The sequence below is a fragment of the Grammomys surdaster genome, unplaced genomic scaffold, assembly GCF_004785775.1.
Source record: "Grammomys surdaster isolate TR1022 unplaced genomic scaffold, NIH_TR_1.0 170, whole genome shotgun sequence".
NCBI classification, from domain to species: Eukaryota; Metazoa; Chordata; class Mammalia; order Rodentia; family Muridae; genus Grammomys; species Grammomys surdaster.
The window spans coordinates 14,205,795-14,218,509 of NW_021604618.1; positions in this window are offsets into that span (position 1 = coordinate 14,205,795).

Genomic DNA, 12,715 nt, shown 5'->3' on the forward strand with positions numbered 1-12,715 from the left:
ATATGATCCAGACACCCAAACCAGATAAAGATGTAAGAATGACAACATCAAGATTATAGAATCATATCCCTGAGTCTCAGTAAGATACTAGCCAACATGATCCAAATCCTCTTTTTCTTTTCTTTTTTTTAATTGGATATTTTATTTATTTACATTTCAGATGTCTTCTCCTTTCCCCATTTCCCCTCCCTAGAACCCCCTATCCCATCCTCCCTCCTCCTTTTTGCTTTTATATCATTTTAATTTTATGCATGTATTAAGGTCAGTTCTAGGTTGAGTGTCTAGCAAAACAATAGATGCAAATAGTCAAGGAACAAGCAAGACAATAATCACAAATAGTCAAAGAACAAGCAAGGCATTAAACACAATTTCGTGAATATTCCCATGATCACTATTTCTAAGGGCTTATCAGGATGACCAAAGTATCTGAGCCAGCTTACCTGTTCTAGCCCAAAGTCATTTTCATGTCTGAAGCTCACTTCCTTGTTCTAGCTTAACATTTAGATTCCTGCCTAAAATTACTTCTTTGTTCTAGCCTAATGTCAGATTCCTGCCTGAAGCATACTTCCTTGTCCTTGGCCAATGTCATATTCCTGCCAAGCAGCCTATTTCCTTCTCCTTGTCCTATGTCAGATTCTTGCCAAGCACCCCTAAAGGCTCTCAACCTCTCCCCCTTTTTTATTTCATTAACAAGACTGAGTCTGTCTTAGGTTGTTCTGACAAGAATACCTTTCTTAACCTGTTATGGAATATGCATTATCCAAAGCAAAGCATTTATGTCTTAGGTTGATGAGGTTCTGTGCAGAATCTTACCCATCCTTGGCTTGCCAGTCTGTTAATTTAATAATTCTGTCTCGAGGTCCATTTTTAGGTTCAAGCCATTTACTTTGGCTGCCAACATGTTGATGTTGTTAAAGACAAGCTCTCACACAATGGGTAGGAATAAAATATTCCCAGGACAAAATGGGCTAGCATTATCAAGCTATATATGCCATTCTTGAAGCTTGACCAAAGTAGAAATTCTGACCTCAGGCCACGGGTAATTTTATCAGCAGAATCCATCACATCAGTGATTCACAGAGCAGTATTCTTGAAATTCATAAGCTCACTATGTAAAGTTAAAACATCCAGAGTGGTGTTAAAATTATGCCAAATACATTACAAGTGTCTTTAAACTTTTTCCTAATTATAATGACTATCTCTGTAAATTTTAGAACTAATATGAATTCAACGGTATTTGACATGACACTCGAGATGGCTCCTTACTCTTAAATTCTGAACTTCCTTCCAATATTTTGAATAGGATAAAGAGCATCAATTTGTTGTTCCAAATGCCTATCTAAATCCTCTGGTATATTCAACACTTTAGTAACAGGTTTTTTGTTTGTTTGTTTTTTGTTTTGTTTTTTTGCTAAATGATTAACAAAAGAAAGTAGCTGTCTTAACTTCTTGTGTCAAAGCAATTGCAGAAGCAGCACTGCTAGTAATTAATGTAATTGAAGCTGTTATACCAGCAATAATCAAGCCCACTACCCTCTTGCTTCTGCTTAAAGTCTGACTCATTTCTTCCAGTACTTACAAGCTATTTTTAGATTACCAAGTTTCTGTGATACTCAGGGCACTAAAATAAAAGCTAGTTGATAGACCTCTGTAACTTACATGCTGAATTTTAAAACACAAACACAATTAGAAGGTGAACAATCAATGCAACTTACATTAAATACTGTAGAAGAAACAAAGTAATTTTAGCTTGACAAAAGAGCCTTAACACATGTGCTAACACCTATTTGAAACCCAGATCCTGCTCCAACTTTATCTCTTGCTAACATAACATCATAGAGAACTGCAGCTATTTTCCATATATGTCTCTGACAATGTCCAGAACCAGACTTCCAAATGAAGACTGTTATTTCCAATATTGGTCTGATTTCTAGACCAGTGCATGATTGAGTTTGAATAACTGGTCACATTTAAGAACAATACAGGAGCCATTATAACTTCTCTTTTTGATTCTCTGTTCCTCAAGGTCTAAAAACTTGAGGCAAGGCACCTTGTCCCATCAGGGGTATAGGTAAGCAATGGTGGGTTGGGAACATATGTCCAATACAGTTTCTCAGTCATCATTGTCAGTGCACTTAGCAAGCTCACACGTCAGCATCATTCTTTGTCCTGGCATCAGCATGTCTCATCTATTGCTCTGGCAGCCACCATGCTTCTTCAGCATCCTATACACCAGGACTTGTTGGAGCTCCTGGGAGTCCAGCCTCCTCTTCCCAAATCCTCTTTAAAAGATTATTCATCATGGCCAAGTTGGCTTCATTCCAGAGATACAAGGGATGGTTTGGTGTATGTATGTCAATAAATGTTATCTATCACATAAACAGACTCAAAGACAGAAATTACATGAAAATCTCATTAGATAAAGAAATGGTCTTTGATAAAATCTGACATCTCTTTATCATAAATAGAAAGGCTAGGGATGGAGGGAATGTACCTCCACATAATGAAGGCCATATATAACCAACCTGTAGCCAGCATCATGCTAACTAGGAAACAACTCAAAGTGTTTTCACTAAGACCAGGAATAAGAAAAAGGTGTTCACTCTCTTTACTCCTAATCAACATAATGCTTGGAGTTTTAACTAAAGTAATAAGAAAAGAGAAGGAAGTAGGAGGTAAAGTACAAATAGGAAAAGAAAAAGTCAAAGTATACCTATTTACAGAATATATATATATGACTGTAAAGAACCTACCACAAAACTCTTGGGGCTGATACATACTATCAGCAAAGAGGTAGGATTCAAAACCAACATACACATCAGTAGCCTTCATAGAAATCAATGACAACTTACTGACACAGAATTAGTTTTTGGTGTTGCTGTTGGAAAACATAACTTTAGTTCATATTGTTTTTCTATTTTGAGAGTGTAGTATGTTTTTTCTGACCTCAGACAGTCTTGTGGCATAGTGTAGCTTATTAGTTGTCTTTCCAGTACAGCAGACAAAGGCTTGGAATTCAGCTAGTACACACAAATGCAATGTAGAAGTCGACTTTCATTCAGATCTGGTTGTGCTTGTAATAGATATTGCAATCCAGACTCCTCTTCAGCAAAAACAAAAACAAAAACAACAAAAGCCAACCCAAATCAAATCAAAATAACTTTGATTTATCCAGCTTTAGGGAGGAAGTCCAGTGATGCTCTCAGCTGAGGTCCTTTTTGTTTGGATTTGAGATTACCGTTCACTTGTCAGTATGCCCCCTTTAGAAGAAGCCTGCTAACAATGACTAAAGGAAAGATATAAAGGCCAAGTGTTCTTCTTCAGTACTACTCCCAAAGTGTTGGTCACTGAGGCTTTACAGCAAATAAACATGACCATCTCAGTGCTACCTGCCTACTTTCCATTGCATAGATACCAATCGAGGAACCCTTCCTAATGAACACCCTACATAATGACATTCTTTATACAATAGCTTCTCTGTGACAACTTACAATGGAGCCTGGGCTATTCAGGCATTCAATGTTTTCAATAGCAGGCTTGGCTGAGCACTCTTGAGCCCTGGTTTTTATCAGAATGGGATCACATGGGCTACAGTTTGTGGATAGTTCCTTAAGGAATTTTCATTGTAATTTCCTTCCTCTTGTTTCCCTTGTTCTTCTGGATATCTTTAGTGGAGAGTTAGACTTTGTTTGTTGATCTTTGTATTTATCACATTTTTACATCTTGTACTTATTTCTTAATGACCTCCTTGACTTGTCTGGAATGTTTAATTAATTAGATTATCGTAAGTTCATTTCAAAATGGCCTTTATTATTCTTTCTTTCTCAATCTTTCATGCTTCTCCATATTTCTCTTTCTCTCATTACCTTCCTTCAATTCCATGGATTTAGTATTTCCTATTAAGAGTATTATAATAGGTAAAACATAATACTGAAAATAAAGTCTGTCTCATTAGTTTATAGACTTAGAAAAATTTTTACTAAGCAGGTTTTAGTGACAAAATTTTACCTATCATCCATCTATCTATCTATCTATCTATCTATCTATCTATCTATTTAAAATTGGGCTGATAAATTCTTCAGAAACTTATGTGTTGTATGTTCTCTGCCTCAGCTTTATCCTTCTCCTTTGGTTCTACTTGAGTAGGAACCCTTGGCAGGATAGCATGCTAACTTTCATTTGTGTATATTTCTCTGACATTCTATTTCTTAGCCTAAGACTCTTCTCTTTGCCAAGAACATTATTCATGTCATTGTAGAAACATCATAAAATTATATAAATGAATATTTTAAACAAACAAAACATGTCCCTGGAGAAGGCCAGAGAATGTGCCTTGGTAATTCAAAGAGAATATTTCAAAAAGGATGGTAAAAAAATCAATAAATTCGATGAAACAAAATAAGATTAAAGAATCTGTTCTATCTGAGTATAGTGGAGAAATAATGACTCCTCTCTGAGCTTGTGCCTTGCTTAGAGAAGAATACATGTAGTAGCTTTTTATATTCAATGGAAAGTAGCAGGAAAAAAAACCTGGATACCATGTGAGTGAGCAGTTTGAAATACAGGGAAATCAAGAGTAACAAACTTAAGGCAAGCTATTAGCATTTTATCCTGAAATTTGGAATTCAAAATAGTAACCTAAATAATATTTTTAGAAGTCTAAGGGAGTAACATACTTCATTATGAGCTTTTTTAATTGAAGGAACCTAAAGACATGTAATCATCTGTTTAGTACATCAGTAAACATGGGATCAGTTGACATTTTATTTTAAGGAGTGCTTTGATTTTATTAGTCAGGGCTTTGAAGTTATAAGTAAGAGCAAAGTTACTATAAGGCAAAGGACACTGTAAATAGGACAAAACGGCAATCAACAGATTGGGAAAAGATCTTTACCAATCCCACATCTGATAGAGGGCTAATATCCAATATATACAAAGAACTCAAGATACTAGACTCCAGACAACCAAATAACCCTACTAAAAAATGGGGTATAGAACTTAACAAAGAATTCTCAACTGAGGAAACTTGAATGGCCGAGAAGCACCTAAAGAAATGTTCAGCACCCTCAGCCATCAAAAAACCCCAAGATTCCACCTCACACCAGTCAGAATGGATAAGATCAAAAACTCAGGTAATGGTAGATGCTGGGGAGGATGTGGAGAAAGAGGAACACTCCTCCATTGTTGATGGGATTGTAAGATGGTGCAACCACTTTGGAAATCAGTCTGGCGGTTCCTCAGAAAATTGGACATAGTATTACCTGAGGATCTAGCTATACCACTCCTGAGCATATACCCAGAAGATGCTCGAACGTATAACAAGGACATATGCTCAACTATGTTCATAGCAGCCTTATTTATAATAGCCAGAAGCTGGAAAGAATCCAGATGTCCTTCTTCCAGAGGAATGGATAAAAAAAAAAATGTAATACATTTACACAATGGAGTATTATTCAGCTATTAAAAACAATGAATTTGAGAAATTCCTAGGTAAATGGATGGAACTAGAAAATATCATCCTGAGTGAGGTAAGCCAATCACAAAAGAACACACATGGCATTCGCTCATTGATTATTAGATATTAGCCCAGAACCTTGAAATACCCAAGATTCAACTCACAGGCCACATGAAGCTCATGAAGAAGGAAGGCCAAGTGGGGGCACTTCAGTCCTTCTTAGAAGGAGTAACAAAATACCCAAGGGAGCAAATATAGAGAGAAAGTGAGGGACAAAAAATGAAGGAGGGGCTGTCTGGAGACCATTCCACCTGGGTATCCATCCCATGTGCAGTCACCAAAGGTAGGTGCTGATGTGGATATCAGGAAGTGCATGCTGACAGGAGCCTGATATAGCTGTGTCCTTAGAGGTCTGCCAGAGTTTGACATATACAGATTCAGATGATCACAGCTAACCATTGAACTGATCATGGGGTTCCCAATGGAGGAGTTAGAGTGAAGACTGTGGAGCTGAAAGGGTTTGCGAGCCCCATGAGGAGGGCAACAATACCAACCAACCAGAGCTCCCAGGGTCTAAACCACCAGCCTGGGAGCACATAGTGAGGGACCCATGGCTCCAGCTGTATATGTAGGGGAGGATGGCCCTGTCGGGCATAAGTGGGAGAGGAGATTCTTGGTCCCATGAAAGCTGGATGCCGCCTGTGTGGGAGAATTTGAGGGTGGGGAGATGGGAGTGTGGGGTAGGTGGGGGCACATCCTCATAGATGCAAGAGAACGGGCAATCAGATAGGAGGTTCCTGGGTAGGGGAGGGGTAAGGGGATAACATCTGAAATGTAAATAAAATGTCCAATTAAAAAAAAAGTCAGGGCTGGCAAAGCTAAGACATAGCTCCAGACTTTGAGTGACTTGACACTTCATGTTATTTCTAATGCAAAATCTTGTGGATGAGCAACTGACTGTTTAGGGCAGCTCCCAGAGCACTGACACAACAAGGCTCCTCCCTGGGTAAGCTCTGTGGCTCCACCACTGCAGCAGGGGAGTTTTACCAACTGTTACTGGGAGGGAAGGAAGGAAGGGCAGATTAGAGGATCCTAAGGATTTTTTTCTAATCTCAGCAGGATATTTGTTCCATTTATCATGAGCCACAGTGTTTGAGAATGAGACCTATCTTGCCCCTTCCCACTTCACTTACCTCAGAAATTTTGGGAAGGATCCAGAAGGTAAAGGAGAACTGGAGAGTTAGGGGAGGGTGTGGAATGATAATGCCTACTTGTAAGCACTGTTGGAGCATACTTGTACTTTCATAGATCAAACACTCATAGAAATGACTGGAAACGCAGTGCTAGTGTCTCATTCGAGAAAAGAAAGCTCTGGCTGTGAGTCCAGGAGTTGAGGTGCTGATGCAAGAGAGAAGCCCCAGAATTTTAACTCTTGAATTTCCCAAAGTGTAAACAGATAGCACTGTACACAGTTCACTAGAGACAGAGCTAAACCTTGGGGTCGACAAGCTAAATGGTTATTTGCAGCATTTGTTTATTTATTTATTTATTTATTTATTTATTTATTTATTTATTTATTTATTATGAATTTTGTATTATTTTACATTTCTTCCTGATATTCCTTCATGAATTCCTTACCATACCCCCCTCCCTTTCACCTCTAAGAGGGTACTCCCCCATCCACCTACCTACTCCCACCTCACCCCTTTAGTATCCCCCTCCTCTGGGGCATGAAGCCCCAACAGGACCAAACACATTGCCTCCTATGGAGGCCAGACAAGGCAGTCCTCTGCTATATATGTAGCAGGGTCCATTGACCAACCCATGTGTGTTCTTTGGTTGGTAGCTTAGTCCCTGGTAGCTCTGGGAGGAGGGGTCTGGTTAGTTGATACCATTTTCCTTCCTATGGGGTTACAATCCCCTTCAGCTCCTTCAGTCACTCCTCTTGCTCTTCCAAATGGGTCACCAACCTCAATCCAATTGTTGGCTGTAAGTATCTGCATCTTTCTCAGTCAGGTGCTGGCAGAGCTCCTCAGAGGACAGCCATGCCATGCTACTCTCTGTACCTACATCTTGGCATCAACAATAGTGTTAGAGTTTGGTGTTTGTGCATGGGATGGATCCCAAGGTGCGGTGGTCTCTAGAAGGCCTTTTCTTCAGTCTCTGCTGCATTTTTCTGTCCTGGCATTTTCTTTTGACAGGAACAATTCTGGGTTAAAAATTCTTACCTGGGGGGCCTTGTCTATCTACTGGATTTGGTCTCTTCAGGTTGCATCTCCTCACTGTTGGGTATTTTGGGTAATATCATCCCATTAGGAGGCTCCCACATTCCTGTCGTCTGAGATTTTTTTTTTTACCTCTGTTCCCCACCCCACACTGCTGCTTTTATTATTATTATTAATTATCATTATTTGATCTCTTTTTACAGTCCAGTTGTGATCCCCCTTCTGGTCTACCCTCTGACAGTCCCTCATCCCATTTCTCCTCCCCTGTCTCCAAGAAGATCCCCATCCAACCAGACCTCCCCACTCCCTAAGGTCTCAAGTCTCTCAAGGGTTAGGTGCATCGTCTCTCAGTGAGGCCAGATCAGGTAGTCTTCTGATATATATGTGTGCGGGCCTCATATCATCTACTGTATGCTGCCTGGTTGGTGTCTCAGTGTCTGAAAGATCTCAGGGGTCCAGTTTAGTTGACACTACTGATCTTCCTATGGGGTTGTCCCCCTCCTCAGCTTCTTCCAACTTTCCCTAATTCAACCACAGGGGTCCCCAGCTTCTGTCCACTGGTTTGGTGTTAACTATCTACATCTGACTCTTTCAGCTGCTTGTTTAGCCTCTCAGAGGGCAGTCATGCTAGGCTCCTGTCTGTAAGCACACCATAAGTTCTAGCTAGAGCATTAAGACAACAAAAGGAGAACAAGAAGAAGAACACCTCTTATCTGCAATATCTTTTTTTGTCAGTATCTTGCAATTGAGAGTCACACTTAAGGACGTGCTATATTATCATATGTACGTGCAAACTTATGAGGCAGGCTCAGTTAATATTGGGAAGTCAAGCTCAATGCTATAATTTTTATTAGGCATCCATTTCTTGTGTGCATCTATGTGGGGTACAAAACAGATGTGTGTGTAGTAGCCAGAGGACAACATTGGGTACTGGCTTTCAGAAGTGCTGTCTGCCTTATTTAGAGATAAGGCAACCAGCCTACAACTTGTTAAAGAGGCTATAGTTACTGGCCACTTAGCCCCAGAGATTTATTCTGTAATTTTTCTTACTGCTGTTGTTTTGTTTGTTTGTTTTTTTTATTTTCTTTCATTTCATTTTTTTCTTCAGTTTTTTTTGAGTCAGATTCTCCTAGATAGATTCTTCAACAAGCTAAGCACTGGAGCCTGAACTTTGAGAGAGATTCTGTGTTGTCCAGGTTAGCTTTGATTCGAAGTTTTTTATAAGTTTCTTAGATAGATAAGCTCATATATATGCCACACTGCTCCTGGCATAATTTGATTTTTATATCATGTGAAAACTAAAGTAGAGATCGATACTATACAAACAATGTAGCAAGGTGTCACAAGAGCTATTATAGATACAGCACTGATGTGGGGACACAGAATAGATATGAAAAGTTTGTTCATGTGAATTGAAATAATTAAGTGTCTCATATCCTTTGCTTGAAAGTAATAGTATCTTGGAGCTTACTACTAGCTCTTTATCATTCCAGTAAGGCTATAACTGATCCCTTTGTGCCTGTGTTACACAATGCATTCCTAATCTTGTTAAAGAAATCATGCAGTAGCTCTCACTCTCCACTCTTGTCATCTGCAGATTTGATCCACCTCCCTTATATGTTTCCATCCAAGTCTGTAATAACAATTTTGCTCAATCCAGTGCCATTGACCTACAGAGTGAACTACTCCAGTATGAAAAAAGCCTTAAGCCACTAGAGAGTTATTTTGTTCTCAAACTGATTCCAGCCATGAAAGCTCTGAAAGAAACAAAACTTTTCATTTCTCCAGGGGAGTAGCTGCCTTCCAAAAATCCTTCAGTAAAACTTGCTTCAGACAAGAAAACATTGTAATGGATGCAGAGCTCTATTTTCTACAGCTCCTTCTTCAAATGTTAATTATCATACTCCAGTGCTAGACAGGGTGACAGGTACGCCTGGACATTCAATTTAATGCCTACAGAATCTGCCTTATAAACTGACCTTTCTTGCTTAGACTTTATAGATGTAAACAGTGAGATAATAAGAATTTACATATACACTAATGTAAGACAATAACTAGATAAACTGAAATAGAAAATGGTCTTCATCTCTCCCAGTTGTAAACAGTTTCATTGGCAACCTGTTGTGCCTTGTCCCTGAATGCAAAAACACTAATCATTTTATTGACATGTGAGTCTTCTTGCTTTTTTGCCTGACAGTTTCCTGAGGATTATCTCTACACATTTTTGCCATAAACTGTTAGAATGGGGGATTTTTTTAAAAGTTGATTTTTAGATTCAACCTTTAGAGAATTCTGATTGTGTGAGATTTTGAATAGTGACTTATACTTCTTGAGCCTCTCTTTCTCTATGTAAGCAGTTCTCAATCTGTGGATCATGACCTATTTGGAGGTTGAATAAATTTTTCTCAGGTGTTGAATATCAGACATCTTGTATATCAGATATTATTACATTACAATTCAAAACAGTGTCAAAATTATAGTTATAAAATAGTAACAAAATAATTTTATGCTTGGGGATCACCACAGCGTGGAGACCTGTATTAAAGGGCTGTAGCATTGGGAAGGTTGAGAACCACTGCTCTAGGTGATCTGATGACCAAGAAGGCTTTGGAACAATAGGTTATCACTTAGTGTTAACTGTAAATGCATAATTGAAGACATAGTTGATAAATTTTCCCTTTCTAGAAATAGGAGAGTCAGTTCTTTCATCTCCTAGGAAATTTGTCTTTCTTCCCTACACATAATTGACTTTCCTGTTTCTCAAGCAAAAGTCCAAACAATTGTCTTGTTTACATAAATTTGGCTCTTCATGTTCATCATGCATACCTTCATGAACTTTTACCAAATTGGATTTTCGAGGATGTTTGTCCTGTGGCATTGGCTATCTCCAGACTAATGCACAAAACATAGGCAGGAACTGGTTTATATCTGCTTAGTAAACTCACTATGAAAAAAAGGAGACAATATAGGTTTTTATTTGGATAGAAATTACCAATAGCTTCTTGTAGGAGAAATATATAACTCTTTTACATATTCATAATTTTTATATATATATATCAGAGTTCTAAAGTCTTATTCTGTCTTAGTAGAGAAATGCAACTGTGCTGTTTAAGGTCTATTTTCAAAAGACGCTCTTCCATATTACTGACTTTTTCTCATAATTGATGCTATGTATTTTAAGACCAAAGCTGGAAAATGTCAGCAGGTGTTAGAACCTAACAATATTCTCCACACCTTTACATTATGAAAAATAGAATATTGAACATGTATAACCACTGTTTTCTGAAAGATCAGTGCCAATTATAAGGACTTCTATAGTTATACTGACAATAAGGCAAGTTTGTTTTGAATTGTAGTTTTTCTGTTTCTGTATTAGACAGCAGATTGTGAATTTCAGATCCCTTCCATCTCCTCTCACTTCAGCCCACCTACCAATGCATTGAGGTCTAATTTTGAGTTTTGTTGTAATAGTTAGTTCATGAAGTTTCATTTTTCCTTAATTTAACAGAATATTAGAAAGCTCCACTTGCACAAATATCCAGTGTTGTTTTATTTTAATTCAGACATCATTTCTTAACCTTTGCAAGGAATCCTCTCAATAGTACTGTTATTATTTTTCATCACAGTGGATTTTAAGAAATAGTTTAAACCTGGTACAACCACTATGGAAGGCAGTCTGGCGGTATCTCAGAAAATTGAACATAGTGTTACCTGGGGACCCAGCTATACCACTCCTGGGCATATACCCAAAAGAAGTTTCAACATACAACAGGGACACATGCTCCACCATGTTCATAGCAGCCTTATTTATAATAGCCAGAAGTTGGAAAGAACCCAGATGCCCTTCGACAGAAGAATGGATGCAGAAAATGTGGTACATTTATACAGTGGAGTACTACTCAGCTATTAAGAACAATCAGTTCACAAAATTCCTAGGCAAATGGATGGAGCTGGAAAATATCATCTTGAGTGAGATGACCCAATCTCAAAAGAACATACATGGTATGCACTCACTGATAAGTGGATATTAGCCCAAAAGCTCACAATTTCTAAGAATCTACATATAGACCACATAAAACTCACATAGAAGAAGGAAGACCAAAGTATGAATGCATTGGTCCTTTCTAGAAGGAGTATCAAAAGTTTCAACCTGAACTCCCAAAGTCTAAACCGCCAGCCAGAGAGCACAAAGGGAGGGACTCACGCACCTGTATAGGGAATTGAGGGTGACCTTGTTAGACTTCAGTGAAAGTGGAGGGCCAAGGTCCCCGAAAGTTTGGATCCCCTACTGTGTAGGAATTCAAGAGCAGGGAGATGGGACTGGGAGGATGTTTGGAGCACACCATCACAAAAATTAGGAGGAGGGGGTATGGGATAAGGGATTTTGGGGGAGAATGAGAAAGGAGATAACATTGAAAGGTAAATACATATAATATCCAATAAAAAACCCACACAGATAAAGGATTTTAAAAAAAAGGGAGTTTACTTATTTTAAATTTATTTCAAAAGTTTCTAGGAGTTGCAAATTGGCTAAGATCCTATTTTAAGCTCTCCACAAAAGAATTTAAATCTCTGTTCAATATTCTCAAGAGAGAGGTAAACCCTAACTTCCTCAACAGTTAATTGACAAAAGAGAGGTAATCTCACAAAAAGTAGAAAAAGCTATTTCTAATCGATATATCATATAGTCTGATTAATTGTCAGTGGTGCTATAAAAGTCCTTTGACAAAAGATTATTAATATACATTTATATATCCTTAAATAAGGTCTTTATGACTCTCTGAGTGTGGAAGGAGCGACTGTTGGCGCTTCTGCCCTGATTTTACAAGAACTCTGAAAAATTGGCTTTAAAAACAAAAGAGGGGGAACAGTACCCCCTCAGAAGGAGTCCCCCGAAATACTCTCCATCATGCCTAGTTCACTTTTATCTCTCTAAAGCTGAAAGCTCATGGCAAATCTCTTGCTGACCATGTTGGTGACCTCGGGCACCACCAAGACCAACAAAACTTTGCCACAGATATGGGGAAGGACCCTC